The 6,150-nt window shown below is 36.4% G+C and overlaps 1 pseudogene; it reads left to right on the top strand.

Moving 5' to 3' along the window:
* The first annotated feature begins 306 nt into the window (after positions 1–306).
* LOC149223189 (vacuolar cation/proton exchanger 3 pseudogene) lies at positions 307–759 on the top strand (annotated as a pseudogene).
* Positions 760–6,150: the final 5,391 nt, after the last annotated feature.

The raw sequence follows: 6,150 nt of genomic DNA, 5'->3' as shown, positions 1-6,150 counted from the left end.
CAATCCTTTATGATGTTTGAATCGAGTTTTTCTTCACACTTGTGATGAGGTGTGAATATGATCGGTATGGTTAATGGTGTGCAATGGTAGTAGCCGGTGCATTTGTGACGATGTGTCATATAGAAAAGGGGTGAGTGGAGGTTGTCGTTGCACGGTGATGGTGTGTGACAAAGTGTTTTTCTTTGCTGATGGCTGTTATGGGCCTGCTTTTCCCAGCTGTGCTGCACTTTACTCATACGGAACTCCATGCTGGTAAATCAGAGTTAGCTCTTTCAAGGTTTACAAGCTGTGTCATGCTTGTAGCATATGCATCTGGGGAATGATGGAGGGTCAGAGGAAGACGATCTTCCAGAGCTAACATTGTGGGAAGCAGTATTATGGCTGGCTATAGTGACTGCATTAGTTTCTTTTCTGTCCAGTTATCTTGTTAATACAATGAAGGGGGCATCTGATAACTGGAAAGTGTCAGTTTCCTTTATGAGCGTTATCTTGCTTCCATTAGTTGGGAATGCTGCAGAGCATGCAAGTGTAGTAATGTTTGCCATGAAAGATAAACTGGACATTTCTTTGGGTGTTGCAATTGGATCCTCAACACAAATATCAATGTTTATGATTCCATTTTGTGTTGTTGTTGGCTGGATCATGGGAAAACCTATGGATCTGAACTTTCAGCTCTTTGAGACTGCCACACTCTTTATCACAGTTCTTGTGGTAGCATTCATGCTTCAGGTTTATGCTTACCTTCATCAAGTTTGTTAGCTCTTGCGTGACACATTCAAACAACACACATTTGCATCCAACGTGTCAGGCACTGGTCAAGCCCCCTCAATTATTATGATAGCAGTTATATTGCTTTCTATTTATGATCACTGGTTTCATCAAAGTGTATTACTTACATGCTCATAGTTTGCCGCTACTTCTAGTTTAATAAAAGAAAAAAATAGTTTTAAATTTTAGTTTTATGAAAAAAACAAAAAAAAATAAAAAAATCAAAACAATTAAAAAAATAAAAAATCAAATCAAAATCATTAAAAAAAAAATCAAAACAATGCAAAACATTTTTATTTTTATTTTTATTTTACTAACAATCCAAAGCAAATTTTAATTTAAAAAAAAAAAAAAAAAAAAAAAAACAAACAAACAAACAAACAAAAACAAAAACAAAAAAAACAAATTGCAAATGGACATTTCATAACAGCTGAAAACATTTTACGCTAACTTGTCTTGTTGGAGTTAGGAACTAGCGCGCAAAGGCAACAGGTAAAAAAATTCATTTCATTTTATTTTGGTTGCTAAGCATTCATACTCATTCTTGCATTTTATATCTTTCAAAGAGCTCTTAAAGTTTTCATGCAGGATTTGTACTAAGCTTTTACAGGCGCGCGAAGATCCAAGTTCATGCAGATGTGATCTCGAGAAATCACATTCATCATTGCAAGCTTGAAGGAGTTAGTTACATATGTCGTGACATTTGTCGTTACAGAGAAATTTTTTTTGCGTCATGATATGTTACCCACACTTCTCCTTCAAAGCCTCATCAGTCATCCATGTTAAAGTCCATTGATTCATTGCCTTATCCATCATGACTTCATACATGTCTACTTTTCTGAGTCGCATACATTTTTTTGCCTACCTTTCAATTCATCTTTTTGCCTCATGAATAAACCATCCATCTCTCTACATTGCCTTGCTTTCCTTGCCATAAAAACTGTTTGACCATAACATCTTGTATCTATAGTCCTACCAATCATTTGTACGAACTCGCGTTGATTGATGTGGGATTCCTTAAGGCCCACCTTTCAACAAGTCTTGACCCATCGACCTCAGCACCTTATCTGGGATAAATACTAGAGTCATTATTAGTAACTTGAGGCTTGCATGCCTTAATGGCAAGTTTCTCGCCAACGAACAATGGGAATACATTAATGTCCCTTGTTTGTTGGATCTTGCAAGTGGCTCGACATCAGCTCATTTATTCGCGCTTCGCAAGATGTACTTGGGTACCTTGGCACTCATTGACATTAATGGTGAGTTTGCCTCGCATTGGTTAACGACATTCATCAATGGTTGGTAATCCAATGACTTCTTTCCATGTTCGACATCGACACATTCATTCACGTGGAAAGAATTGTGCCACGATATGGGACAAGATGAAGACTATATGATTCAGGAGCAGAATATTTTATACTTTGGAACAGATTCAGTAGTAGTAATAAAAGATCCACATTCGCAACTTCATCCATCATATATGCAACCAAGACACAGATCACATTCTTGTATTCTTCATTCCATGATTCAGCAGCAGGAGCTACACATTTCTACATATACACAGTATGACCACTCAGGTAAGTAAAGGTATGTTCTTTTCTAGCTTTTTATCATACAATTCCTTTAATACTAAAATTATAATTTTTGGAAAATGTTTCACCATGTTCATATTCACATCCATACTCCATTATCACCTTCCATATGTCATATATGTCCTTTCTACACATATCATCCTAACCAACATACTTTTTCCAAACAACTACTATTGCATTATGATTCAAATGTTACATGTTTTGCAAATAATGATCAAAGAAAGAATGGTTGATTAAATGTTTTCAAAGTCTTTTGATGCAACACAAAAACAATGAAAGTATTGTTACACAAGAACCAATACTAAACAAATTTTGGTTGTCACACAAGAACCAACCAAAATAATATGTTGCAATCAAATGTTTTTAAGAGAGAAGACTTTGCAAAAAGGAACAAAGTTGTCAAAAAGAAAATTATGTGAAGTTAAAAAAATCGATATCAGCCAAAGTTCATGTAAAAGCAAGACAATTCAAAAGATCAAATCATGATCAATGTAATAGATTGCATGAGGACATGCAATAACTTAAGTTGGGGGTATGTTGGGCCGCCAAATTAACATCAATTTTCACTCCATTTTCACCTTTATCCTCATTTTGTCACCTCATTTATCATATTATCATTACATAACCCTATATTTCCATTACCATATGAGTTTATATTTTCATTTTCCAAAGTTATTAATTTCATGTATTTAGAGTGAATTTATGATTAAAAGTTAGAGAAATAACATGTATTTGCTTATACCTAAAAGTGGCTTGAGTTTGATGACATGTGTAGATCATTTGGAAGTTTCCAAGGCACCCTTATGTGGCCTCCCAAGATCAAATTCGAATTTCAACTCAAGAGGTGGACCATATTCCAAGGAGAAAGATCATGGAGATTTTGATGTGTCATGGGATTTGTATCTAGTATTTAGGGATAAGTTGAGACAAGTATGGGTCTTGTAGATATTTAAGGGATCTACATTTATTGAGTAGATATCCCTAATTCATGTATAAATAAGAGGAGCATCCTCCAAAGGAAGAGAGGAGGGAGAGAAAACAATTATCAGTTATTCATTAGCACCAAATTTATGATTGTTCATTCAACATGAATAATATCATTGTCCCTAAATCATGAGTTATGAGTGTTGTTTGATTCTTAAGGTGTGATAGTTTTTCATGTGTGCTCATTGAGGAATGGAAGGATCCCCATACTGAGATAAGTACACTTTGTTGTAAAGTAATGTTGTGAATATACTAATTTTAATTATGATCATCTTATTTCTTTGTTGTAAATACTTGTAGATAATTTCGATATGAATTCATTTTATGGCCATGTTTTATTGTGTGAAGGTTGATCTCCTTTCAATAGCTAGTTTTGGATGTGAGAAGGAAATCCAGGAACTCCTAAGTTAGGAGTCTCTTCTCCATGAGATAGATTAAATTGAAATAAGATTTACTTTCTCATATGCTTTCCTAGATTACATTTATGTGAATATTGATTCCCTTTCAGTATATAGTTTTTATGTGAGAAGGGCAATCAAGTCCTCCTAAGTTAGGAGACTCTTCTCCATGAGCTAAGAATTGAATTGAAAACAATATTTACTTGCTTTCGTTTATATGCTTTCTTTCTTGCTTTCTTAGGTGTTTGGTAATGTTATTATAGGAAGATTGTAGAAGGACAATCTGGACTCTTGAACAAGAGACTCTTCTCTATCTTCTAAAGTAAAATAATTCCATTGATCAAACATTTTTTATGCTTTCATAAAATAGATCTGATAGTTTAGATTTGTATATGCATTTCCATTCTAAACAAACTTCCTACACATGTTTCATCTAAGGTCCCATATATTTTGGTTTGCTTCTAAGTTTACGATACCCCGGGTTGACAAATTAAATGACAGGGATTTAGTAGACAACTAAATCGCCCAACACTTGGCATCATGAGGCATGGTTGATTGACTCGGGTGCATCCTTTCACTTCACTCCCCATAGAGAGTGGTTCTGTGAGTATGAGAAATATGATGGTGGTGATGTTTTCTTGGGGGATAACAGGAAGGCTAGAATCATTGGTCGTGGAATATTAAAGTTGAAGCTGCAAGGTGGAAGGGTTAGAACACTTCCTGGTGTTCTACATATTCCTGCATTAGCCAGAAATTTGATTTCTGTTAGTAAGATGGATGATGCAGGTGTAAAAACAATGTTCAAGAAGGATACTTGCAAGATGGTTCAGGGAGCACTGGTATTGATGCGGGGAGTTCAGATTGGAACTCTGTACAAGCTGCAAGGTAGCACTGTTGTTGATGGGTACAACAATTTCATGGTTCCTGAAAGTGGAGCAGAAAATCTAGTGGTCTCTGGAGAAAAGACCATGTTGTGGCATCAAAGGCTTGGACATATTGGAGAGAAGGGCCTTCGAATACTTCATGGTAAAGGTATGGTAGAAGTTATGAGTAATAGCTCTCTGGGTTTTTATTTTTGTGAAAATGTGTATACGGGAAGTAGAATCGGGTGAGTTTCCCTTCTGGTGGTAAGAGGGTGAAACATATATTAGAGCTTGTGCATAGTGATGTGTTTGGACCTGTGAAGGTTCCATCACTGGGCAAGTTTGTGTACTATGTATCATTTACAGATGGCTTCTCAAGGAATATGATGAGCCCCAATTTTTGGTATAATTTGGGCTCATTTGGCCTACTTGTTTTGCTCAAACCATTCACTTTTTACTGCTTATGCATGCATTTCTTAGTTTATTCGTGTTGTTTGTAGGAATAAGGGTAGACACTTTATCTACGTGACTAATGCATTATGATTTCAGGTTTTTGCATTAAAAGGGAGAAAAGACCACGTGAAAAGGAGACAAGGAGACAATGAGGTGGCACTGCTGGTTTTTAGGAGAGGATGTCCACAGTCTTGGGACCCTCCTCGTGATTCCCACCATAGCTCCGAGCTCCAATCCATCTCCCCACCAAGCTTAGAAGCAGCCAGCTGTTCTACAGGAACAACAGTTATAACTGTTCTACAGGAACAACAATCATGACTGTCCTACAGGATCAGCAGTTTAAACTTCAGTTGGACAACCGAGCTCCTAAAATCAAGGACACCTGTTGGATGATCGTTTTGCATAAGTATGGAGGCCATAGCCTTTGATAGGTTGTTGAAACTTTCGCATTACTATTGTAATTTTTGAGCACAGCTCGGTCTTTGTTCCTTTTTGTAAGCCAATTTGGCATGATATCAGATTATGAATAAAGAAGGCAGATTTTGATCTAGTTCTGAGTTTTCTCAAGGAGCTATAGCTCTCAGGTTAGGGCCCAACCTGAGAGCAATAGATCTCCTCAGTGTTGTAATGTGTTTGCATTTCGTTCTAGCACTTTGAGTTTGTTTATTTTCACATGCAATTCGAATTCATAGTTTGGTAATTTAGTCGTTTTCATGAGCATAGATAGGACTAGTTTATGGTTGAATTGATTTCGGTTGTTTAGTTAGATTAGTAGGTTGATAATACATTGGAGCTCCAGCAAAAAAGGTTGAGAAAGTCTCCACTGCCATCTCTGTTTGGAGATTGGAGTGCAACCCATACCAGCCACAAAAATACGCAGTTCTTCACGTTATACATGCTGCAACATAGTCTTGCTTATGATAGATCTTTCCATGCACTTCACTCTTGCACCATACACCTTCATCACTGCTTCATGCACATTCCTCTACACGCTTTATCTTGCTGTTCATTGAGTTCAGGTAGCTTAGGTTAATGAATTTTCATCTTGGTGACAGTCATAAGCCATTTGTTTCATTTACACTGCTTTTCATC

The sequence above is a fragment of the Pinus tabuliformis genome, chromosome Q (genome assembly GCF_031772625.1).
Source record: "Pinus tabuliformis cultivar Carrire ecotype Pingquan chromosome Q, CPIR1, whole genome shotgun sequence".
Taxonomy (NCBI): Eukaryota; Viridiplantae; Streptophyta; class Pinopsida; order Pinales; family Pinaceae; genus Pinus; species Pinus tabuliformis.
Note: the sequence above shows the minus strand (reverse complement) of the source record. Positions and strands in the feature narration are given on the sequence as shown.